The sequence below is a fragment of the Lissotriton vulgaris genome, unplaced genomic scaffold (assembly GCF_964263255.1).
Source record: "Lissotriton vulgaris unplaced genomic scaffold, aLisVul1.2 SCAFFOLD_2983, whole genome shotgun sequence".
NCBI lineage: Eukaryota > Metazoa > Chordata > Amphibia > Caudata > Salamandridae > Lissotriton > Lissotriton vulgaris.
Genome location: NW_028242310.1, coordinates 112,706 through 139,247, shown reverse-complemented (window position 1 = coordinate 139,247; position 26,542 = coordinate 112,706).

Below are 26,542 nucleotides of genomic sequence, written 5' to 3'. Positions count from 1 at the left end.
TTGTCGAACTGTAATCTGTGCACAGACTTGAGAGGCTCGGAGAAAAATTGATTAACTGGGAACTCTGCTCCACTCGAACTTTTTTGCATTTTTATAATATATTAGAATCTTAAAATAGTTATGAGTAAAAAGGCTAAACTAACCAAAAATGTTTTATTAGAGTGTATTTTTGTAATGGTTTTAATTAATCAAAGACAATACATTTATTACTTACTACTTAATTACCTTTATAGAGTGAGAACATTATTGTAATTATAAACATCTAGAAGTGAATCATTGGAAAAACAAATATACACTTCTTTGGCTGACGGCAACCAGGGAATACTAAATGGCTATTAAACAATGATCAAATAGTACTGGCTGGTTCATATAAATGGGGGTTTGGTTCCAAATTACAAGACATTTTATAAAACAGCAGGCGGAGCTATAGGAAAGGAACCCTTTTTGCATGGTTGCCACCAGCTTTTTGCCTGACGTTGATGCTCTTTGAATAAGTGTGCCCTGGGTTCCTGCCAAGCAGGTGCCCAGGGCCTATTTTCTTTCCCTAAAACTGTACTGTTGCAAACCCAATTGGCATCGACTAGGGAGCGGTCCTATCCCAGACCAATGATGATGGCCAAGACCAGCCTGTTGCTTTTATAAGCAGGAGGTTACCCCCCAGGGAGCAGCATTGGGGTGCCATTGAGAGAGAGGCCTTTGCTGTGGTTTGGTGCCTGAAAAGGTGGAGGCCTTAATTGTTTGGTACTCACTTCACATTTCACGCTGACCATAGACCTTTCAAATGGCTAAAGCAAATGAAAGGTGAAAATCCCAAACTTTTGAGGTGACCTATCTCCCTACAGGGAATGGACGTTACAGTGGAACATAGACTTGGGACTGCCATGCCAATGCAGATGGACTTTCCAGGTTCTTCCACTTAGACAATGAAGACTCTCTAGGAAAAGGATAGTCCCATCCTCTTGGGGAGGGGGGGGGGGGTTGTGTAGGAAAGTGCCCCTTTTTGCATAGTTGCCCCCTTCTTTTAGCTTGATGTTGATGCTCTTTTGACTAAGTGTGCTCTGTGTTCCTGCTAACGAGTTACCCAGGACCTATGTTCTTTCCCTAAAACGGTACTGTTGAAAACCCAATTGGCAACTCTCTGGCCACATGTAAGTCCCTTGTAAAAGGTACCATGGGTACCAAGGGCTCTGTGACAAGGGAAGGACTGCAGCACATATTGTGCTACCCTTAGAGGCCATGTACCTCAACACACATACACTGCCATTGCAGGCTGTGTGTTTTGGTACGGAGCAAAGTGAAGAGTCGACATGGCACACATCCCTGTGTGCCATGCCTACAATCCACTGCCGTGACATAAGTAAGCCATCCCTCTAGCTGGGTGCACTATGCCACTTGTGAGGGTACAGGTGCATGAGCCCTGTACTCCTACAGGGCCTAAGTCTATTCTCAAAGAATCAAAAGAGGGCCTTGACTCATTACTCAGTAAGGCTGAGTCCAACTAATACTAATGACCAACAAAAGAGCCAAAACTGGGGTTTCAATAATTAAATGAGCTGGTTTCAATGAAGGTTGTTTTGATTGAATCAAACCACAACCGGTTGACTTGTTAAACCGAGCAATTTTATTTAATTTTTGCAAGCGGTCTTTTTTTCTTTTTTCAACACATTATTCGTTGTGCGTGGAAAATACAAGATGAACAATGAAATACGTTTTATGTACAATATATACAAACATATACATACACATTTCATACATACTTGGCCATACATTCATACACAGATCATACAAAGCAAATAATAATACAAAGAAAACTGTGTCCAGGCATCTGTAAAACAATCAGTGGAAAATGATTCTTTTCATATTTTACAATGTCGTTGTAATTATCATGAGATCCCTCATGAACCCAAATTAATGAAATCACTATTCCGACATAATAATGGTAGCCAGATGCGGGACTGAAAAGCTGGTCGACGCGTTTCAAACCCCTAAGGATTGGTGGGGTTCTCCTCAGGACCGGGGTTGGTTCTGAAATAATAAAGATAACTAGCTTGAGCAAGGTGTCATGGAGCGACTATCAAGTGGGTTTAACAAGGGATCGACTACCGGAGTCCAGCTGACGCTCCCTACCTCAATCCAAAAGTTAGACCGACAATTTGAGAGTTTCCGATCACAATCGTATTTCCCAACAGGTTTGGTTACAGCAGCTGTGCAAGAAAACAAAATACACGCGACAACATTTCAGTGTGGTGCAATGCTATCAGACATCATTCATACCGCTTGCAGAGGGGCGCGTAAACTTACCTGCGAGCGGGCGGTTTCAGTCTCGCTGCTCTGCTACTTTCTTTGGCGGCTGCTCCTATTCTGTAGAACGGGGGCAAAAGCGTTTGTTAGTGATGTGGCGGTTACCCGTGTGCGAGTCAATTCCGTATCAATCGAGTTCACATACCGAAGCGGGAGCAAGGCGATGGTCCTTCTCCCTAGCTGGTGTACATGGTTCAACCGGCTGGAGTCCTCGAATGGGGGTGTAGCCTCAGTACTTCCTGGTTGGTAATGGGAAGGAAGGAGGGCCCGGGAATTCTGGGACTTGTAGTCTACGGACAATGTGCTGACGAAAGGGAGTCAAAAGGGTCAGTTGGCTTAAGCATTCGGCTTGTAAATTTCAGATATTTCATTAAGTCCTCGTGTGGCAGTATTGAACTTCATAATGAGCATTGCTTCACGTTGGGATAATTTTGCATCAATGTCCCCTCCCCTAGGGTCGTTTTCAATTTTAGACAAGACGGTCCAACGTAAATCCGTGATCACATGTTTACACCTAGTCCAATGATTCACTAAGGGGGCATTCTCTACCCCTCTGCGGATGCGCGATTTGTGTTGCGTGATCCTGGTCCTGATTTCCTGTGTTGTTTTGCCAATGTAGACTGAAGGGCAAGGGCAAATGATTGCATATACCACGTTTTTTGTTTTACAATTCGTAAAGGTCTCATGTTTCCAATGGGTATTCTCGAATGTATAAACTGTGTCTTCAATGGTCTCGATGCAACAGGTGCAAGTCCCGCACTTATGATGTCCTTTTGGTGGAGGTAATCCAAAGATACTTTGTATTGTGGGGGCCCTTGTCATTGGTAACGCTGCCCTAACCACGTAGTTGGCAACACTTTTGTCCTTTTTATACGCAAAAAGTGGTGGGGTTGAGAAATCCTCATGCAGATTTTTTAGTAAATGCCAGTTAGACATAATGAGCTTTCTGTGTGCGTTAGCTGCCGAACAGAAAGTGGTAACGCACACCATCCTTTTGACTTCAGGTCTCATTCTTTTTTCTAACAATGTCTCTCGTGGGGTCCACCACGCTCGTTTGAGTGAGTTTTTTAGTAGTTTTTTTGGATAACCTCTCTGAATCAAACGATTCTTTAAACATTCAGCATGAATGAAGTACTCTTCCTTGCTCGAGCAATTTCGATGTATTCTCAAAAACTGCCCATAAGGCAGATTTTGTTTCAAGCTGCGGGGGTGGTTGCTATTAAAATGCAACGCTTTGTTCCTGTCCGAAGGTTTCCGGAAAAGTGTTGTGCTTAGGCCTCCCTCAAAAGGTGCCACTTTCACATCCAAAAAGTTGATGGATTCATTAGATGCTGAGACAGAGAACTGGATGTCTATTGTTCTCGAATTCAGCCAGCTTACAAATTGACCAAGGTCTTCATGTCCGCCAGTCCAGATCATGAATATATCGTCAATATATCGCATATAATGCGAAATGCTCTTGTCAAAAGGATTGGTTTGATAGATGAATTTCTCCTCAAATAACCCCATAAACATTATGGCTAGCTCCGGGGCAAAGGGGCAACCCATCGCCACCCCTTTGATTTGATAAAAAAATTCCGAATCAAATGTAAAAAAGTTCTTCTGTAGCGCAAATCGTGCAAGGTCAAGAATAAACTTGGTGGGGACTCTTACTGGTCTTTCCCTTTTGTCCAAGAACACTGTCAGAGTTTCCAGTGCTTGTTCTTGAGGGATCTGGGTGTATAGGGACACCACATCGAGTGTCACTAGGAGTTGGCTGCTTTGGTCGAATTTAATGGTGGAAATACGACGCATAGGGAAGAATCCTACATCTGAATTACAGAATCAATTATTCGACATTATCCAAAGAGGCTTTGCAGAAGGGTTTATAGGACCCAAGGAGTTCGCATTCCTACAAAACAAAAACCCAAGGACGCCTGTATTTTATGTACTCCCTAAATTACATAAGGACGAGAAAAATCCCCCAGGGCGACCTATCATTTCAGGATGCGAATCGCTGTTTGAACCTGTGGCTAAATATATTGACCATTTTTTGAAACCCTTTATCGAAACCATCCCTGCCCATCTCCAAGACACCACTGCTTTCCTTAATCGTATTTCCACCATTAATACATTTGATTCGGAATTTTTTTATCAAATCAAAGGGGTGGCGATGGGTTGCCCCTTTGCCCCGGAGCTAGCCATAATGTTTATGGGGTTATTTGAGGAGAAATTCATCTATCAAACCAATCCTTTTGACAAGAGCATTTCGCATTATATGCGATATATTGACGATATATTCATGATCTGGACTGGCGGACATGAAGACCTTGGTCAATTTGTAAGCTGGCTGAATTCGAGAACAATAGACATCCAGTTCTCTGTCTCAGCATCTAATGAATCCATCAACTTTTTGGATGTGAAAGTGGCACCTTTTGAGGGAGGCCTAAGCACAACACTTTTCCGGAAACCTTCGGACAGGAACAAAGCGTTGCATTTTAATAGCAACCACCCCCGCAGCTTGAAACAAAATCTGCCTTATGGGCAGTTTTTGAGAATACATCGAAATTGCTCGAGCAAGGAAGAGTACTTCATTCATGCTGAATGTTTAAAGAATCGTTTGATTCAGAGAGGTTATCCAAAAAAACTACTAAAAAACTCACTCAAACGAGCGTGGTGGACCCCACGAGAGACATTGTTAGAAAAAAGAATGAGACCTGAAGTCAAAAGGATGGTGTGCGTTACCACTTTCTGTTCGGCAGCTAACGCACACAGAAAGCTCATTATGTCTAACTGGCATTTACTAAAAAATCTGCATGAGGATTTCTCAACCCCACCACTTTTTGCGTATAAAAAGGACAAAAGTGTTGCCAACTACGTGGTTAGGGCAGCGTTACCAATGACAAGGGCCCCCACAATACAAAGTATCTTTGGATTACCTCCACCAAAAGGACATCATAAGTGCGGGACTTGCACCTGTTGCATCGAGACCATTGAAGACACAGTTTTTACATTCGAGAATACCCATTGGAAACATGAGACCTTTACGAATTGTAAAACAAAAAACGTGGTATATGCAATCATTTGCCCTTGCCCTTCAGTCTACATTGGCAAAACAACACAGGAAATCAGGACCAGGATCACGCAACACAAATCGCGCATCCGCAGAGGGGTAGAGAATGCCCCCTTAGTGAATCATTGGACTAGGTGTAAACATGTGATCACGGATTTACGTTGGACCGTCTTGTCTAAAATTGAAAACGACCCTAGGGGAGGGGACATTGATGCAAAATTATCCCAACGTGAAGCAATGCTCATTATGAAGTTCAATACTGCCACACGAGGACTTAATGAAATATCTGAAATTTACAAGCCGAATGCTTAAGCCAACTGACCCTTTTGACTCCCTTTCGTCAGCACATTGTCCGTAGACTACAAGTCCCAGAATTCCCGGGCCCTCCTTCCTTCCCATTACCAACCAGGAAGTACTGAGGCTACACCCCCATTCGAGGACTCCAGCCGGTTGAACCATGTACACCAGCTAGGGAGAAGGACCATCGCCTTGCTCCCGCTTCGGTATGTGAACTCGATTGATACGGAATTGACTCGCACACGGGTAACCGCCACATCACTAACAAACGCTTTTGCCCCCGTTCTACAGAATAGGAGCAGCCGCCAAAGAAAGTAGCAGAGCAGCGAGACTGAAACCGCCCGCTCGCAGGTAAGTTTACGCGCCCCTCTGCAAGCGGTATGAATGATGTCTGATAGCATTGCACCACACTGAAATGTTGTCGCGTGTATTTTGTTTTCTTGCACAGCTGCTGTAACCAAACCTGTTGGGAAATACGATTGTGATCGGAAACTCTCAAATTGTCGGTCTAACTTTTGGATTGAGGTAGGGAGCGTCAGCTGGACTCCGGTAGTCGATCCCTTGTTAAACCCACTTGATAGTCGCTCCATGACACCTTGCTCAAGCTAGTTATCTTTATTATTTCAGAACCAACCCCGGTCCTGAGGAGAACCCCACCAATCCTTAGGGGTTTGAAACGCGTCGACCAGCTTTTCAGTCCCGCATCTGGCTACCATTATTATGTCGGAATAGTGATTTCATTAATTTGGGTTCATGAGGGATCTCATGATAATTACAACGACATTGTAAAATATGAAAAGAATCATTTTCCACTGATTGTTTTACAGATGCCTGGACACAGTTTTCTTTGTATTATTATTTGCTTTGTATGATCTGTGTATGAATGTATGGCCAAGTATGTATGAAATGTGTATGTATATGTTTGTATATATTGTACATAAAACGTATTTCATTGTTCATCTTGTATTTTCCACGCACAACGAATAATGTGTTGAAAAAAGAAAAAAAGACCGCTTGCAAAAATTAAATAAAATTGCTCGGTTTAACAAGTCAACCGGTTGTGGTTTGATTCAATCAAAACAACCTTCATTGAAACCAGCTCATTTAATTATTAAGTCTATTCTCAGACATTTTAAGTGCAGTAAAGCCATAAAAGATGATATGGTGCTGGGAGTTTGTCATTACGAACTCCACCGCACCATAATGGCTTTACTGAAACCTGGGAAGTTTGTTATCAAACTTCTCAGCACATTAAAGCCACACTGATTCCAGTGTGGGATTTAATGCCACATGCACTCAGAGGGCATCTTAGAGATGCCCCCTGAAAAACGACCTAACACTTGTGTATTGGCTGAGTGGCTACTCATCAGCTACCACCATCAGACATGTTTCTGAACCCCTGGGATGAGAGCCTTCCGCTCTCGGGGTCCTGAAATAAAGCACATCCTGGGCATAGGTGCCAAACCTCCTCCCCCAGGATGGGGAGGGTCCACAAGGGGAAGCTTCAAAGGCTTGCCGCCTTTGTAAGCTGACCCAGCCATTTGCTGCTCCCAGCAACTGGTCTTTAACTAGTTCAGACCCCCAATTTGCGCAGGGGAATCAGCTGGAAAACCAAGATAGGACAAGAGGTGTGCCCACCTTTGCCAACCCCACCTCTCAGGTGGGGAAGGCGAGGCGAAGCACAACTCTCAGTCCCCCCATCTTGAAGATGGGGGACCTATTCAACCAGCTGGAGGCTTATGCCCCTCTCCCACTGGAAGGTGGCATAATAGGTAGTGTACCCACCCCAAGGAAGGGACCCATTGGTCCCGTCCTGTACCTACCTCAAATACCCCTAAATTTAGTATTTAGGGACAACCCTGAACCTTGCCTCCTCAGACAAGCAAGAAGAGGCAAAGGACCGAAGAGCCGCGCTGAAAGAAGGAGAGGTGGACACCAACTGAGTTGGCACCAGCCTTACCGGCCTGTCCTGACCTTGACCTGCTCCAACGAAACACAGGCGTGCACAGCAGCCAGCAGCCCCCAGAACCTGAAGAATTTGCCCTGCCCTCTCTACCAAGACACTGTCTCCCATGAGCACCGGATTTGCTCACCAACAGACTCCAGCTCCAACCAAATCCACGAGTCTGCACCCGATGCCCAAGGCTCAAGTTGGAGTGGCCCAAACCAAAAGGAGGTGTCTCCAGTGATCCTGACCTGGAATCTCTTGATCACTGACCTGCCTCAAGCCTCCCGATGACACGTGCAGGCCCTATCTGGAGGATCCCCCTGACCGCAACTGGAGCCAGTAAGGAAAACACAACGCCTAAACACACTCCTGCACCCAATGCCCCACAGGCTGTGGGTGGCCCAACCGACGGTGTCCAGGCAACCCCCAGCTCCCCAACTTACCTCTCCACCCATTGGTCGCCTCCAGAAGATCTTCGTGTTTGAGCGTGCAGTGTTTGTTGTGACTGGAGAATCCCCATTGACGACGCTGAATGTTACACAATCAAGGGATTGAGCTCACTCCATAGATTACAAAACAACTATGTTTCCTGGAGTGTTTTCTTAAAAATCAGGTTCCCAGATGTGTACCCATATGACAAAGAATACTGTCTGTTTTGCTCTCTCCTAACTTCTTCTCTTACTCCATCTTGCCTTTTTTAAATGTTTCTTTTTTTAAATAGGCAATCCTGTCTTACAAAAGGATTGATTTTAACATAAATGAGTGATATTATAACTGTTTTTGGATGTATTTGATTGTGTCCTGTTTTTAACTTTGTATACAAAAAATTAAAAACTTTTTAAAATAAAAAGATAACAGAAACGCTTGATGTGATCAAATCTATTTCTAATATTTGGGCTATATGTGATGTATATGTTTAAACCTTAGAATACCTAGAGTCTCTCCAAGGGATTCCTTCCTTGTCTACGAATCCCCATTGAAACCAACAGAGCACCCGACGCCCATCAAGCACCCTGCACCCGGCCTTCACTGTGCCGTTGTGGGTGTCTCTTATGTGCTAACTCAGATCCCTGTTTGCCCTGAGCTAAACCCTAGGAGCTTTTCTCCCACATCCAAGTGGCGTGCCTGTGAGCAGCCACCAACCGGAGGCCCCCTATCCCCCTTTGGATAACATTGGGCCTCAGCACTCTGCACCCAGCCGCCCTAGTGCCGCTGACGGTGCTTTTTGAGTGCATCCTTGACCCTGGAGGAACTTTGATTCTAACCCCAGAAACTCAACTCACCAGACCGATTCCTCACCTTTAAACCGATAACCTGATTTTCTTCCATAGGACTGCATTGACTGTTTTTCTGTGGAAAAGTTCTAAGTATGGATTTGAAAACTGTATGAAAACCTAAGCAAGTGTGTTTTGATGACAAATTGAATGACTTAACTTTGTCTATGAAATATGCCCAGTGAGGTATTTAGGCATGCCACACTGAATAGAAAAAGTAATCTTATCAGTAATCTAATCAAAGTAATCACAAAGTAACTGTATAGTAATTTCAACTGTTTCTGAACATTTGACTTAACTGTAACCAAGTTACTGCATTATTCCTGAAAAGTACTATTTCACTTGCCTGTACCAAGTTCTGCTTAGTTCTAAAAAACACAACTAAGAAATATTTTTTATACAAACAATTGGTCTGAGTTCAGTCTTGATTGTGTGACATCATTTCTTGCCTGAGTGTGTACAATAAATACTTAACACTACCCTCTGATAAATCCTTACTGCTCGCCCACACTACCATAGAGAGTAAGGTATTATCTACTTTTACATCTGTAAGCCTTTAGGGTTCCACGGGACTCTGTGCACACTATACCTTACTTTGGTATGGTATATACAGAGCCAGCTTCCTACAGAATCTCACAGTTTAGGCCTCCAATTTAATGTTTGCCTTGCTCAAAATAGCCAATTATATGTGTCCAGTTCGTCAAGTAAGCCTGTGAATGATGTCATAAAGGCAACATGCATGGCTGTTTTAGCTTATGGCTTTGAGGTTTTACCTGCATTTCACATATATGAACAATATCTCCAGCAAACATCCTGTATTTTACATTTCTGCTATTGATACAAGATTTCAGAAGATTTCAAAGCAAAGCACTTTAAACCCCTACTTTTGGGCAAAATTGATGGACAGCACACTGAGCAACTGACAGCATAAAACTGTGATCCTTAATTTGCTAGAGCTTCTGCAAATGTACAAGACCCGGGGACTTTCATTATCCCTTTCAATATAAGCTATGCTCAAAAAAAGCAACTGTAATATGAGCCTTGTAATAAGGAAAACAAAACTTGTAGCACACTAAAGCACCGTGACATTTTATTAGATCCAGATAGCCAGGGCAAATAACAACCTTACTTAACTGAAGCATTACTGCTAAGCTTGAAAAAAGATATTGTCAGGCTCAGATCGGCCTCTTTGACATTGGTGAGATAAACAAGAAAGGAAATGCATTTGTCATACAAACTGCTGTAGGCTCTGTCATTACAAAATTGAATCTCTTGTGCACATCATGTACTGCTGCAAGAATCTCAGATCTGAGCCAGCCATTTACAAAACAAAACATAATTTCGAAGTTTAAGCTCTGGAGATCAAAGAGTGTTTTAGCCTTACAAATATGCCACTAGCAATTGGCTTTGTAAAGTTTTCAAAAATGATTTTAAATAAATGAAAAGCTGCCTCCATAGCTTCAACTAATAGCTATAGACTCCTTCTATAAAATACCTTTGTGATTTTAGAGCTCAATAGTCCAAACATTTACAAGGTTTACTGCTGAAAGCGGGCACAATAGTTTGTTTTTTTTCCTTGGGTTTTACGTTCAGAAATGAATTGCATTCTTTATTATACTGTTTTAGTTTTGGATTTTTTAATACAAATTGCTTAAGCTTTTTTGTGATTTGCAATTAATTTGATTAACTATGCAACAGATAGATTTCATTTCATTTCTCATCTGAGGAAATGCCAGATCTTTAAGACATAGAGCTTTCTGGGTAGGGCTGCCATTTTGAATAGGGCCGCCTCCTAGAAGAAATGGTTTGGTGTGGGGGGATCCGTGGGAGTATCTCTCCAAGGAGGGCCAGTGGCCAAAGGGTATTTTCTTGTCCATACCACCTCCTTCTTGCTGACTACTCAAAACCCCAGGTATTTCTGTTTGTCTGTTTTGTTCCCTGCTCATTTGCCCTACCCTTTGCATCCACGATGGAGTGCCATTTAATTATACGGGCCGTCACCAAGTACATCAAACACACAAAAGGTGATGGGAGGAATGCTTGCAATTTATCTAACCACTGGTAATCACCCGGGGTAGCATTCCATCCAATTGTTCTTTTCCCCACCATACCATCTCAGTTTGGACCCAGCCATATGCAAATTAGTCTTGTTCCTGCTCTAAAGGAATAGTTCAGCCCGAACTGACTAGGAACACAACCAACTCAAGGCTGGTTTCACCCTGGTTTGGGGTTTTCAGTCAGGTGTAGCTTGGTTTCAGTGGCACGGAACCATGTCTGGGACCCTTGCCACGTAGGGTTGTAATTTAGACACCTTGCTTTTTTCAACGTTTCTGGTGGAATCCTTCCTTTTGTCGTTGACTTTTTCGCTGTGCTTTTTTACTTTTCGTGTTTTTCTTTTTCTCCAGATTGTTTCTCACATCCGGTCACGGCAAAGTCCAAAAGGAACATAGTAAAGCAGAGCAGAAAGGTTGTGTATTTAGTTTGTGTACTGTTCTCTGATATGTGTTTACCATTGTACTAAATCAATTTTTAACAATCACCTGCACTCAGCTTACAGGATCTAGAACCGGCAGATGTCTGTGCTGCATTTCATTTGCCGTCTTCGCCCTCCTCACCTGTTTCCACGTGGTCTGGCCTTCTAGTGCTAGCACACCGCTGTAATGATGAACGTCTTACACTTCAGGAGGCATCAGGATTGTGAAGTCTTTCCATCATATTGCCAACTAAATCATGGCCATTTGGTATCTGGTTACTGCATACAGGAGGATGCACTTTTAAATGATTGGTTCTTTGTAAAACTTTGAGGACAACTATGAATCTGAGTGGTCTCTTGGCACTGGACCAATATCAACTGTTTCTGAAAATAAGCTATCCCTTCCAGTTTATTCAGTTAAACTTTCGACTTGTAGGAGCTAAGCATACCTGCATAGAGAAAGATTGATACAAAAGGTAGGAATAAGTAGAGAATACTAAGAATAAGTAACCAGCTTTGCTGCTGCACTCTGAAGAGGAGATACAATGTCTGATGTATCAAGTGACTGGTTCCAGCTATTGGGTGAGTTTTTTATTAGCAGCTTTGTGTGATACAGACTGCCAGAACCAGAGGCCCGAGGCTGTTGTCCAGCTAGTACTTAAATTATGCCAGTAGTTGCTAGTGGCGGCACTGACAACATCCTGGGACCGGTTTTGGATTCATAATCCTCATCAGCCAGGCTATCTTAAATCCAGTGGCAAAGTGAGCAAGGGACCCACGTCTGAGCATACCCTGCCAACTTAGGGCGAACAAAGCGAAACAAAAGGGGATGATAAGTGTGGCAGGGTATGCTCAGACGTGAGTCCCTTGCTCACTTTGCCACTGGATTCAAGCAAGCCGCGCTGAAGACGGCTGGAATGCCAGAAACCGGTCCTCGGTAGCTTGCTTCCGGTCCAGGGAAGACATGGCTTGGCAGTTCGGGCTGGACTGTTCCCATGAGGCACAGGGTCAGACTGATTTGCATATAGCCATGTCTGAACTGGGGTGGCAGAGTGGGCTAAAGAACGGTGATGGATTAAACCCAGATCTTTTGACTGGGTGTGAGTGTTTGATTGATTCAGATGCTCCGTCCATCACCACCCCCTTTTGTACCGCTTAAACTTAGAGAAAGCAAATTGTGGTCACTGTCTACAGTGGGTATTATTATCATATTCTGGACAGAATGCCAAAGCTTTAAGTCAAGGAGAATATAATCAAACCTTGACGTGTGGTTGGCCCTGTTATATGTGTGAGCACCTAGAGGGTCTGAGCATTACTTGCTCTTAGGCCAATGTCAGAGCATTCAGCTGGATTGCCCTTTGTGACCATCTTTTTATTGGTTGAATTGCTAATGTGGGGATAACCCTCCTTGTATCATCCTCAGTAAGGTCAAGAATGTCCTCTGTCGCAAGGGGCTCAAATGTACAATTGAAGTCCCCCGCGATCAGTACTTGCGTGCCATCACGACAATCTCTGAGTGCTTCTTCTAGCAATGCTACAGTAGGAGATATGGAACCACCTTTAGTACCCCTGTGGTCTCAAAATTTTGAAAATGGTCTTGGTTGATCCGATTAAATAGGCTTTCTGTATCCATTTAATTCCTTTTTAACTGTACATACTAAAATAATTTCTTTTTAATTGTATATATTCCAATGTTTTATTGTCTTTTTAGCTCAAGGATGTATACTTACGTATATTTGTTGTATATCTTTTTTAAATTTCCTATTGTATGTGCTGCTTTCAAGATATTTTTATGTATCAAAATAAAGCATATCAACCAACCAACCCTGAGTAGCCTGGGGCGTGGCTTGGACGCCGATCGGGATGGCGGCGTGAGCTCGCAGCTCCGCGCGGAATCCCGCAAATTCTCCTGATTTCGGACCTCTAGGCGACCCGAAGTTGGTGCTCCTGCCCTCTGAAGTGTAAGGGGACAGCCGGGCACAATCGGAGAGTCGCTGGGGGACTGCAGGCCCCGGGAGGACCGAGTTGAAGAGGCGGCCGTGGTGTTGCCGAGGGCGTGAAAAAAATGGCGGCGAGGAGGTCGGACGGCTCCGAACTTTAGCCCTGAGCCAAGTTGTCGCCGATTGACAAGAGATCCTGTAATCGGCTGAGCGGGGCACCAAGAGAGGCGGCGCTGTGTCCTGGGACCTGGGGACGGTGGCCGGATTCACCCAGAAGCTTGGGGACCTTCGTTGACCACCGCCATAGGACCCATCTTACCCCCCTCGGGCTTCCAAGGGGTGCGACGGAACGGAGCTAGTCTGGCTGACCGTTGCTCCAGAGAACGTCGGAAGGGACATTGTACTGCCCGGTGCCCGGAGACTGGCACGGAACTACGGGAGCCAACACAAAACGGGTTCCTGGACCTGTGACGCAGCACCCTGTAATGGCGGCGATCGGAGGGCCGATGGCCGAAGCGCGCCCTGAGGGGGACTTGGCGACATCTACGCAGCTGAGCGAGAGCCCTTCCCCGGAGCTTGATCAGGAACAGCGACTGAACCGGCGTCTGGATGCTATCCTTGAGGCGATTACCTCGACTAAAGAGGCATTGCACCAAGACATTGCCCAGGTGGCCACGGGCCTGGGGCTGCTGCGCGCGGATCACGCGAAGCTGGCGGACAGTGTCAAGGACCATGACCAACTGTTGCTGGACCTGAAGCCATCGGTGGTGACCGCGGAGCACAGAATCACGGACATCTTGGCCCGACTGGACACACTGGAGCGGAGGGCGGAGGATGCCGAAGGCCGCAATAGACGGAACAACGTCCGGGTCGTAGGCCTGCCGGAACGGATTGAGGGGGAGGATGCGGTGGCCTATATGGAGAACTGGTTCCGCACTGTGGTAGCGCCGGAGGGGCTTACTCCCTTTTTCACTCTGGAGCGAGCTCACCGGGTACCTGCGCGCCCGCCGGGACTGGGCCGCCCCCCCCGACCGATGGTGGTCCGGCTCCTCCACTACAAGGACCGGGACCTTCTTATCCAGCGGGCCAGGATGACGGGCCCGTATGAGGTGGAGAACAGTAAGGTTACGATCTTCCCGGACTACACTCAAACGGTCCAGAAGAACAGGGCATCGTTCCTGGCGGTGAAAAAGGAGCTCAGGGAAGAAGGCATCCAGTACTCCTTGCTCTACCCGGCTAAGCTGCGGATCATTATGGACGGCTCCACGCACTTTTTTCAGACTCCGGATGAAGTTTGGCAATGGCTGGAATTGTATAGAGCGGGGACGGACAGGTCGCATAAAAGTAGGCGAGACCAACCCAAGCAACCCCGGGTGAGGCAATCACAACGCATCAGATCCCGCAACAGGCGCCAGCGGGAGAAAAGGGAGGCTCAAATGGCGGCGGAGAAGAGGGATGCGCTCGCAGCGACGGCGGCCATTACAGGGTCGCAACAGAACAGTGAACGGGCAGAGACGGACTCAGGAGGGGAAGGCAGCAGGACGGGAGAGGAACTCTCAGAGGCGGAAAGTTCGAAGGGACCGATAGTGACCCCGCAGACATCGGATGGTATTTTTTGCGGCTGAGGTTGAATTGGGACTATATCTGGACTTCATGGTAGGGTGGTATCCTGATAATGGGGGACGGGATGCCGGGTGGGGGAGTTGCGTGCATCAGAGGGGATGAAGGTGCGGGGCGCGGGCTCCGCTTGCTGGGGTCGGCGGGGACTCACCCCCCTTGGGCCCTTAAGGCCGACTGTGGTGGAGACCACAGGGTAAGTGTGTGAGAAGTTGGTTCACGGTTTGGATGGGGGCGGCCATTGGGTTTGTATGCTCTGTCCTGGGGAGTGGGGTTTGGGAAGTTTTTTCGTTTTGGGTATGTTCGGGGGGGGGGCAACTGCATTGGGGGGGCAATGATCCTTTGTTCTCTGATTTGGACTGTACGAAGTTGGAATGGGGACATTACCTAATTTGAAATGCCTGACGTGGAATGTCCGGGGGCTACGAACTATGGTGAAACGTCACAAAGTCCATGCATATCTAGTACGTAGGGGGGTTCAGATTGCTATGCTCCAGGAGACTCATCTCACCAAAAAAGAGTGCGCTGCCTTGCAGAAAAGATGGCGGGGCCAGGTGTTCGGCACCACTTACTCAGCGTATGCCAGGGGGGTGCTGATCTGGGTGAGGGCGGGGATACCCTTTCAAGTGCTGAATCAAGTTGTGGATCCGGATGGCCGGTATGTGGCGGTGGAGGGGAGGTTGTATGGAAGGGATGTGACTCTCTGCTGTATATATGCACCGAACACAGAACAAGCTCGATACTTTGATAGCCTCTCGGGGTCCTTGGCCTCTTTCCTGGCGGGCCCAATAGTGTTAGGGGGGGACTTTAATTCGATCACGGATGTGGCTCTAGATAGGTCCCATCCCCCCCTGGTGGACTCCCCGGTGCGCAGGCTGGCCGCACACAGGAAAGATTGGCAGGATGGATGGGGGTTGCTGGATGTCTGGAGGGAGCGGCACAGGGGGGCCAGGGATTATTCCTTTTACTCTGCCCTCCATGATCTGCATGTCAGGATTGATTCGGTGCTCTGCGGTGGATCCCTAGCCCCATTGATTTCCCATGCGGAGTATCTGGCTAGGACTATTTCTGATCATAACCCCCTATTGGTACACATTCAGTGGCAGAGAGAGCGCTCAGTGATACCAACATGGCGGCTTCGGCCAGAGACGCTTGAGGATTCTGTGTTCAGTGACGCGGTTCGACAAGGCATTGATGGCTATTTCGGAGTGAATGAGGGCACGGCCACGAGTAGGTCTACTGAATGGGATGCAATGAAAGTGGTGGTGAGAGGGGTGTGTTTGGGTAGGTTCTCGAATGCTCGTGCGACTGTGCTGAACGACCTTATGAAAGCGGAAGAAACTTTGAGGGACTTGGAGCGCCGTAGGCCGGCTAGGCCAGAACTACAGGCCCAGTTATTGGAAGCAAAGGAGGTGGTTGCCACCGAGGTGGAACGCTTAAGGTGTTATGACTACAGGCAGTATATCATCAAGGCACATGCTGAAAGGGATAAGGTGGGTACCCTCTTGGCCAGACTAGCTAACCCGGAACTTAGGGGCAGTCCGATCCTTAGCATTAATAATGCGCAGGGGGACATGGTGTACTCCCAGGCAGCGGTATTGGAACGTTTTAGGGGGTATTACGAGGAATTGTACCGGAGTCAGCTGGGAGTGGGGGAGCAGGACATTGCGGAATATCTGGGGGAGAGGCGGCTTCCGGTCCTGGACGAGGAGGACGCGAAGGAGTTGGGCAGCCCGATCACGCTCACGGAAATACGGGTGGCCATCAAACACATGGCCCGCAACAAGACGCCCGGGGTGGACGGACTGCCGATTGAATTTTATCAACGGTATGTGGACAGCTTGGCTCCCAGGCTGCTAGTGGTGTATACGGAAGCCTTTGAGGCTGGGGCGCTGCCCGGGTCCATGCGGGAGGCCTTGATTGTATCGCTCCTAAAGCCTGGCCGGGATGCCGCGGATGTGAGATCTTATCGCCCGCTATCCATGCTGACAGTAGACTACAAGATTCTGAGCCGAATCCTAGCCTCCAGGCTGGCACCACATATGACGGGCCTGGTACATAGGGACCAGGCCGGGTTTATCCCCACGAGGAGCACGGCGCTGAACATTCGCCGCCTGACGGGAATAATGGACGCCATATTGGACGGAGAGGGAGCTCCGGCGGTCCTGTCCGTGGACATTGAGAAGGCCTTTGATAGTTTGGAATGGTCTTTCCTGGATGGAGTGTTAGAGAGGTTTGGCATGGGCGAAGGGTTCCGCAGGTGGACGAGGGTCTTATATACCTCGGCAACGGCGAGAGTGCGGTTGGGTGGTCTGGTGTCTGCGGCGTACCCGGTGGGTAGGGGCACACGACAGGGATGTTCTCTCTCCCCCCTATTGTTTGCTCTGGCGATGGAACCCTTGGCGGTCCATGCGAGGTCAGGTGACAAGTACGTGGGGGTAGCCAGCGGCGGGCACTGGCATTATATATCGCTATATGCGGATGACTTGCTCCTATACTTAGCTGACACCTCGGGGGCATTGGTTGGAGCGATGGATCTGTTGTCTGAGTTTGGCCGGCTATCGGGCCTTAAGGTTAACTGGGCAAAGACTTGTGTGTTCCCGCTGCGGGCGGGCTCACCACTCCCTGACAGCGATCTGGGCGTGGTATGGGAACCCTCTTGCTTTACCTATCTGGGTGTTCGCATCTACCACGCGACAGCGGATTTACTGGAAGGCAACATTGGTCGCTGTGTCCGGGCACTGCGGGGCAGCATGTCTTTCTGGTCGACCCTCCCGCTGACGGTTCTCGGTAGGATAGCACTTTTGAAAATGGTGGCGCTCCCCCGCTTCCTCTATTATTTCCGGACGCTGCCTGTTTGGATTCCCCAAGGAGTTTTTAGAGACCTGCGGTCAATGATTATTGGCTTCCTATGGGGGCATGGCCGCCGTAGAGTGGCCCTGAGCACGCTACTTCGCCCCAAGCTGGAAGACTTCGAGCTGTACTACCTTGCGGCGCAGCTACAGGTCCTTACTCAGAACGTAGCTAGGGTGTTTCGGGGTCCAGAGGAGGACCGAGATCGGGGGATACAGCGCCACGTGCTGTCCTACATCATCATGCAACAGAGGCTAGAGTTGCGGGCCCTCTCCATGGAGGAGCGGACGCTCCGGCTGTGCTGGCAGAGGAGCCTTCGGAGAGCGAGGGCATCGCGGCCTTATGCACCGGAGATTCCGATCGGAATGCTGACGGCTTTGCCGCACGGGGGTGATTGGTCCCCGTTGTTGGATTGGGAGGAGGCGGGACTGCAGATGGTAGGCGACTTATACGTAGACGGGGCTTTGGCGCCGTTTGAAGCGCTCCGGGACCAGTTTGGGCTGCCTGATGGGGGGTTCCTCCTACACGCGGCGGTGGTGGCTGCCGTACAGAAGCACTGGAAAGGGGGGCTCATGGAACCAACAACGACCATGGCATGCCAATATGTGGTGATGGCGGCAGGTACGCTCAAAGCTGTGACGTGCCTCCATAATAGGATGCTGAATGAGGGACTGGAACCGCTCCAAGGGCTCAAGGCTAAATGGGAGGAGAGCGTGGGCCGGCCTATACCGGATACGGCGTGGGGCCATATCCTGCGGCGCACGTGGAAGGGCACGAGAAACGCGCGCTTTCAGCAAGTGCACTTCTATGTGCTTCATAGGGCCTATTTAACTCCTGAGAAATTGCAGCGGTACTTCCAGGTGCCGGATGCCCGGTGCCCACGGTGTTCATCATTGGGCGCGGACATGGACCATTTGTTCTGGGGGTGCTCACAACTCGGGACCTACTGGGCGGAAGTAGGGGAACTCCTGAACGAAGTAACTGACAGGGAAGTGGAGTTTGATATGGCGGCGTGTTTGCTGCTCTGGTTCCCGCATACTAAACACACCAAGGTGACAAGCAAATTCATTGACCTGGATCTAATACTGGCGCAGAGGGAAATATCGTGGCATTGGAAGTCCAGGGGGGGACCCTCACTTCGTAGATGGAAGAATGAATTGCTGCGGTGGTCTGACTGTGAGAGTGTGCTCCGGATGAGGCAAGCTGCTAAGATGGGGAATGAGACGGCACTGGATGCGGCGCGTGCATGGGAGTTAGTGGTACAAGCGTTGCGTGATTCTTTGGTAGAGGATGAGGATGGTGAAAACTAGGCCGGTGGACACCACGGGGCGGACACAAAAGTATTGCACCACGCACTGTAATGGATCCATCCAATTCGACAGGACGGGGCATACACCTTAGCAGTTGCCAGGGGAGGGGGGCCTGGGAGGGGTTGGTTACTGGGAGTTAGGGGGGGGCCGGAAGCCGATAGATGGTGGTCCGATAGGGCTCCTTGGACCTACTAGGATGATGGGTGTTGTGTGGAGTGCGGAATGGCTGGGGAGAGCGGCCAGGTGAGACGCTCATAGAACCTAGGGCAGGTCCCGACAAGGGCGATACCGTTGGTTTTCACTGGGATGGCTGACGGGAGTATTGTTGTGGGCGGGGGGGTAAAAGCAGATACGCAAAACGATATTTCAACCAGGGTCCCTGTGGGACGTGCACCGTGATGTTTTCCTACTGAACGAAGTAATGCGCCGCCCGGCCTCCGGGATGCGGGCTGAATGGCTGTGTACGATTCGGATTTCTTACTGGATGGGGGGATATCACGAGTGTACTGGCGGATTGATTGTATCCTGTGGTTTATAACTCTGCAATAAAAATATATTTAAAAAAAAAAAAAAACAACCAACCCTGGCGTATATATTAAATATGTCGAGAGTTCTCCCCCTACTTGGGCCTTTTAATGAGATCCTGAGGATATCTAGCAAATTGCATTGCTTTTTTCTAATGCTACAACCCAAACAAATGCTCACCCAAATAAGAAGCCCACCCGAGGGTCGACCCCTCCCTAATGTTGGGAGTACTGCAGGTAAGAAATATGTAGTGTAGCCCACTCTATGATTAGGTTCCAGGCTCCAGGTCTCCTGAAAAATACAAATCTGATATGATTCTACCAGAGTATTCTAATCTGGGAGGTCTAGGTTTCTGGCAATACCTGCTATATTCCAACTAGCGATCTTCATCATCGGACTATCTACCACTACTTGATCCTGAGAACAATTTGGTCGTACACTAGATAGGATCGATTGCTCCTCTGCATTCTCAATTGGCAAACAAGATGGCAAAAGAATATGCAGCAAAGAAACATTACTCTGGTCAGTATGTAGAGCTGCTGGGGTCATGCAGGTGCCATTAGGGACAACATGTGTAACCTGGTCATTGTACAAACCGAACCTAGACTTGGGTTTGTTAAGTAGATCTTCCACATCGATATTCTAACAGTTGACCTCCTCAGCTTGGGATGCCAACCCATGCCTTTCCCCCGGGTATATAACTTCCGGGGGGGTTAAATTAGGGGAGGTAAGAGAAGTACCGAAGAGTATAGTTGGGAGACCTGCACCCATAAGGCCTTTTGTTGTCAACGGGGGCAAGCGAGATATTAGTTAGCAGATGGTCGCCATGTCAATAGCCAATATTAGTTTCATAATAATCGGGGCCTCTGCGAAAAACAAAGTTATGATAAGCATGGCAATAGCCCGCGAACCCTCCCCAAGATTGATTTTCATTGCTCTGTCCCTGGTACCAACATGCTGGCCTTGAGTGAAAATATCCCAGATCATGTATGCTAATTCCAGAATCATCATGCACGTTCTGCTGGTTGTAAATAGTCCTTGCAACTCGCACGCCCCTAAAGTTAACTAGGATGCAGTCACCTGGGATATCCTTAGTCCTGCTTCCCACCCAGCTAAATCTTCTGACAAAGAGGACCTGGCCATCAAGTTGCCTCGGGAGAGGCCTGTTGTTATTTAGCCAGAATGTAGTTTTGTTTTTAAGCTCAGTGTATGATTCTGATTTACCCGGCATTTGCTGTGGAACTCCAGCCAGAACAACTACATAGGGCAAACAAGCTGGAGGCACATAAATATGAGGAAGACTGATTTTAGTACTATCAACCGAATCACCGCATTACTACGAATATGTTCACCTTTCTGGCTCGGTATGGATACACTGTCACAGATTCTCTTATCCCCTTTAGTCGATGTTTTGTTTAATGGTTTACTGGTCTTATTAGTTGGAACAACTGTCACTAAGGGATTAGTTCCACTCGAGGGCCCTAAAGCGCCTTGTTGGTTTGGAGAAGCATGTTTACCCATTTGTAAGGGATCAACCGATGGAATTTGCTTTTGTACAGATGAATCAGGGCTATTTTTAGAGTGCAACTTGATTAAAGCCTTTACAGAGAAGAAGTTGTCAAGGGTCCCTTGTTCAAAGCGGTCGAGTCTTTCTGCTAGGACTTTACCCTCTCAAGTACCGGAAGTACGAGAGACTTCACAATTTGCTCGATGTGAGAAATAAGAGGGGGTTCTTTTACAGGGTTTGGAGGGCACACTATGTTTGGGATGGTATGGAGTGACGGGGCAATATTATCACTGGCTGGTCCACTGCTTGTTGGAATATTATAAGATTTCTCCAAAAGGGTCTCCATCCTTTCCCAAAAGCATGCATCAGGTGAAGGACCTCTGCTATTTGTTTGAGTAGTTACGATATCAACTGCCTCACTATTAGTATTCTTCCCCTTTATTGTATTGTGTTTAGCAGTCAATTTATTTTGCTTAATACCACCTGCATTCCCCTTACAACTTTTTACAGTTGGACATTCCTTAATAGCATATTTAGACTTACGCCTAGCCAACTGCCCTCTGGTTATTACTCGTGGTCCATTACCACTTAAGCTTAGCAGCAAATCAGAGGTCGAGTTTGAGTTTAATGACATATCGCAGCACCCATTATCGTTAGAAGCCGATACCTGAGAATGAAAATCGGCAGTGGCCTCGTTTTGGAAAATGGAGGGGGACAATGATAGCCTTACAGATAAAGGGAGAGTCTCAGGAGATATGTTGTCCACCATAGGAACTATATCCTGAGATATTGGAATATGTCAACCCTTGGGAGAGCAACAAAAGATGGTGCTAAAATTGAGTCCTAGGAATTAATAGTGAACATCAAAATATTAGTAGAGGGCAAGGGGGAAGGAAACCAGCAGGGAGCGAAAGGCGGCGTTCTGTGCTTTCTATAGCATTAGCCACCACCCCAATGGTTTTCTGCAGCATGCGATCTATTGCTGTCAGGCTAGGAAGCTGGAGATTCGCACCCGCCTTCTGTTTTGGGGCAGGAACAAAAATGTAAAATGTAAATTGATACTTGTATAGCGCACTACTCACCCGCAAGGGTCTCAAGGCGCTTGTACGAATACCGCTGTGGAACCCATCCTGGCTTTCCCTGTGAGGCGTCCACTCCTGGGCATCCCCAGGGTGGAGGCCAGGCATCCTTAGCGTTGTGGGGGCAGTTGTGGAGATTAAGCAAGCTATTGCCCAGAGTTGCAGAGTGGGACTCTATGATTGGAATAGGCACCGAGGCAAGAATTATCAGGTCCGTGGAATTTTGAGCCCAAGACCCGCCGAGGCAGGGAATTGAACCCTGGTCCCGGGCTAGACCTCTGCATCAGGGTCTGCCGCTCTAACCATTGAGCCACACTTCTCCACTTTGTGTGGCAGGGTTGTGCTTCACCATTCTTTATCGCTATGGGTGCGGGGAGGAATAGTATGAATACAAATGCTATGCAGTCAGTTGGCACTAACAAATATTACACAAAAAATTCCACAGTGCGAGACACTAGGGAGTAGCGCAATTTGCACAAGAGATGCTATGTGCTTTAAAGCTTAGTAAATAACAGGCTACAATAGCACAAATACACGAGACCAAGAGAGGTGGCCCAGCCCAGCCTCACCCGGCCACTAATGGCCGACGCAGGGATGCTGGGATAGTTATATAGCAGTAACCTTTATGGGCGTTGCTCGATCCCAGCCCAGGTGTGGTCTGTGAGGGAATTCTGGGGCTTGGAGTCCACCTCCGGTGGTCAGGCGTCGCTCGACAAGCCCCCAGAGTCCAGAAGTCAAGTAGAAGCTCCACACCTCTCTCCCAAAGCCAGTGCTCCAAGGGACAACACAAGAGTTCCAAAGCACAATCAGGAAACCTCCATGCTGCGGCACCCGCGGAGCGGGTGCGGTGAGGTTAGTTATAGCAGCCGGGGTAGTGGGCATTGCTCGATCCCAGCCCAGGTGTGGTCTGTGAGGGAATTCTGGGGCTTGGAGTCCACCTCCGGTGGTCAGGCGTCGCTCGACAAGCCACCAGAGTCCAGAAGTCAGGTAGAAGCTCCGCACCTCTCTCCCAAACCCCGTGCTCCAAGGGACAACACAAGAGTTCCAAAGCAAAATCAGGAAACCTCCATGCTCCGGCACCCCAATGTAAAGCTATCTGATACTAATTCTCCCAAAAATAACACATCTTGGACAAAAACATCACCTAAAACGTCTCTTGCCATATAGAAAAATAGCCAGCTAAAACAATCAGGTTTTCTTGACTTGGAGGAGGTCTTTAACAATGACCCAAGAATCATATCTACTGCCAACTCCTCCCAGTGAACTGACTTACACTACATGGATATCATGGAAGGAATGTAGTCCTTGGCACTTATACTGCACTTAAAAAATACTCCCTTGAACACTTTTCAAGATCACCATACACTAATGGTGACCAAAAAACTCTCTTGTCCGTCTCTTGGTGCACCGCACACCTAAATGTCCCTCCCATGGTAAATCAAACACTAAACATTTAGCTTCACGGGGGCGTGGCCAAGGCGTCAAGATGGCTGTCGCACTTTGAGAGTGCTCCTGACCCCCTGTCCGTCATCCGCATTCATCTGGCCCGCAACAGTGCCCCTTGTTGCCTCTCGCCTACCTTCCTGCCTCCCTTTACGGCAGTGCTCCCGGCGCCTGAGTGGCCGGGCGCCGCTGGCCGCTGTTGGACTCCCTGCGGCTTCCCGACCCCGGAAAGCCAGCGCCTTGACAAAATGGCGGCCCCCTGCGTGACGCCCTGAAGGTCGCTGTTAATGTCGCTGGGCATCCTGAGGTGATCCTCCTAGGCACCGGCGCTGCGGCAGACCCTCCCGGTCCGGGCGCCACGCAAGATGGCGGCCCCCTGCACGTCCTGGCTGACTGCCTGCTGCTGCCAGTCCTCCCTCCCTGGACCCGCGGCTGCCGCGCTGAAGTGGATTATGGTTGGGTCACGATTGAGTGAGGAGACACGGTGTGCGGACCCGGGGCTGGCTTTGGGGATCCGGGGACCTTCCCCTCCCCCCTGCGACAACTGGGGCCCTCGAAGTGGCGGCTCTGGTGCTGGTCCTCTGCCCCCGGCTGGGTTATCATAGTGCGCCTGCCTGCACTTGTCCCTGGTCCTGGCCACCCGGTGGGGAGCCCCTGAAGAAGGGGAGACGGACGGGGGCCCACCGCCTGCGCTGGCCACAGCTTTACCTCCTGCTACTCCCCAGCTTCCTTCTTGGTGTCTAGCTGTGCCCCCGACTCGGCCCCTCATGGACATAGCTGACGGGTCTGTCTTGAAGTCCGCCCGACGCTGACCTGCCAGGCAGCCCGGCTTGTGGCCCGGCGACCAGCGCTCGACCGACTGGCCGCTCCAGACGCCCCCTCTCTGGTGGCCCCGAGTAACGAGGGGCGCGTGCGCCTGCCCTGCACCCGCGGGCGAGCCTCCCACGCCTGATGTCCCCTGGAGTCGACTTGAGTGGAACCACTGCGTCGGATCCTCCTTGACCTGGCTCCTGCCTGCCGGAACGGCGAGACTGTGTCCCTACGCCCTGCCTACTGAGGGCGACCCGGTGAGTCGACATTTGGGGACTGGGGGTGCGGTGTGGTGGGGGGTTCGGCCACCGAGTCGGATGGCGGGTGGAGTGGGTGCGGTTTGATAGCTGGCCTCCCCCCCCCTGGCTCCGTCCTCGGGGTCTCCACCTGGCCTCTGCTCCGCCACCACGTCCATCCTGCGTTTGGGGATGCCGGGCAGGGTGTGAGGAGGGGATTTGTGCCCACCTGGACCACGCTACTGTGAGACCGAGTGGCCAGTTTCTGATCTTCTTCCCCCACGCTAAGACCGGGGATCCTCCGCACCATGGGCAAACCTCGTGCGCCTCTGGCCTCGAGCTCTGCGGCCCAGACGACCCTTGACCGGTTCGCTAAGGTGGACCGCGGAACTGATGTGGGCCCGGCGTTTGGCCCCGGCCTGGCTAGGGGAGACCTGGCAACCATCCTACAGGCCATCTCGACTTCCCAGACGTCAGTCGAGACCAAGATAGGGGAGGTGAAGATGGACGTCTCCCTTATACGCCAGGACCTCCGTAAAGCCACGGAATGTCTGACGGAGGCGGAGTCCCGAATCTCCACGGTGGAGGATGATGTGTCCACCATCAAAAAGCACGTGGCCCGCCTCCAGTCGCAGACCGCTGACCTCCACCGCAGGGCTGAGGATGCTGAGAACAGAGCGCGCCGGAATAACCTGTGCCTCCTGGGCTTTCCGGAGGAGGTTGAGAAGGCGGATGTGGCGTCCTTCCTAGAGGATTGGTTCCGCACCTGGAGCCCCAAAGAGAAGCTCTCCCCGTGGTTCGCGATTGAACAAGCCCATCACTCCCTGGCACCCAAGCCGCCATCAGGAGCCCCGGATCGCCCCTTCATCCTCCGGCTTCTTAACTTCCGAGACCAGGATGCCATCTTGAGAGCGGCCAGGGAGCTGGGGCCAATTCACCATCGAGACTCCAAGATACTGGTCTTTCCTGACTACTCGAGGGAGGTTCAGTCCCAGCGCCGCTCTTTCGATGAGGTGAAGCAGAAGCTTAGGGCGATGAATCTCCGCTACGGGCTCCTCTTCCCGCCCCAACTCAAGGTGATCTTCCAGGGGCGGACCATCTTCTTTGATTCCCCACAGGCGGTGTGGACTTGGGTGGGTTATGGAGGAACGTCCTCTTCGAATGCAGGCGGCCCGCTCCCCGCCTCGGAGGACCACGGACCACCAGGCTGGTGCCGCACCCAAGCCTAGGCGGCGCAGAACGGGGTCCTGCTGGGAGGGAGCGCGCGGGGAGGGGGGATCCCGGTCGCCGGACTTACAGACCCGTCGGCCCTCCCCCGCAGCACAGCAATGTGACCTCGACCCGCCATCCTCGACTCCATCCTTGATTGATTTGTGCAGTGCCCCTGGACCCGCGGACACTCCTCGACATGCATTCTCAGACACTGATCTCTCCAGAAGCCCGTTGCTCCGCGGCCCTGATGACGACTCAGACTCATGATAATAATAATAATAATAATAATAATAATAATAATAATAATACAGAGTTTTGTATAGCGCGAACAGCTACCTCGACTAGGAGGTGTCCCGGCGCTGAGAGAGCAGGGCAGAGCGAGAATCGCAGAGAGGAGGATGTTTAGCCTCTCTGGGAGAAGAGCCACGACTTCAGCTGTTTCTTAAAACTGGTTTCCGAGGGTGCTCTCTGGAGGGCAGGAGGCAAGGTGTTCCATAGCCGTGCCGTATTTGCCAAAAAAGGTCCGACCCCCAAATCGAGCCCTTCTGACTCGTGGCACGAGTAATTGGACCCGGCAGTTAGATCGAAGAGAACGGGCCTGGGTGTATCTGGGCAGCCGAGATCTTAGATAGTTCAGGCAATTTCCATGTAGCGCTCTAAAAGCC